Raw genomic sequence first — 610 nt, forward strand, 5'->3', positions numbered from 1 at the left:
CGGTTCCCGCGTCTGACCCAGCCCCCCGCGCCCAGCCGGGAGCCCACCGAGGGCAGGGCAGATCCCCTCCTCCCCTTCCCTTTGTTGGTCTCTTCTTTCCTTTTTCCCGGCTCTTCTGAACCTTACAAGAGCCTCGGGACTCTTGTAATAAATAGCCCATCGTTGTGTTCAGACCCTAATGCACCGTCATTAGCACTGTTGTCTTTTTCTCTTTGTTTTTCTATTCCAAGGGCCAATTTAAATCGCATTAAAAATCCTAAATAGCTGGTTTAATTAATGGCTCTCGCGGCTCCAGCTGAGATAATCTCCAGCCGACTAAAGCCACCGCCTCCCCAAATCGGTCGGTGACTTTCAGCTTCCCGGGGCTGGGGAAGGGGACGGAGGGGGCCGAGCAGCCGGTTAAAGTGGGCTCTGTCCGGTCGCCGGGCGCTTCGCCGAGCCGAGAGGGGAGCGGAGCCGGCTCCCTTAGGTCCTGGCACCAGCAAAACCTTTGCGAAAAGTTTGGGGAAGAGATGTGAGGTTGGGATTTGGGTGTTTTGGGAGGTTGGGTGTTTGTTTTGATTTTTTTCTGTGGGTTTTTGTTCGTTTGTTTGTTTGTTTGTTTTTCCTG

This window comes from Phaethon lepturus, unplaced genomic scaffold (assembly GCF_000687285.1).
Source record: "Phaethon lepturus isolate BGI_N335 unplaced genomic scaffold, ASM68728v1 scaffold19916, whole genome shotgun sequence".
NCBI classification, from domain to species: domain Eukaryota; kingdom Metazoa; phylum Chordata; class Aves; order Phaethontiformes; family Phaethontidae; genus Phaethon; species Phaethon lepturus.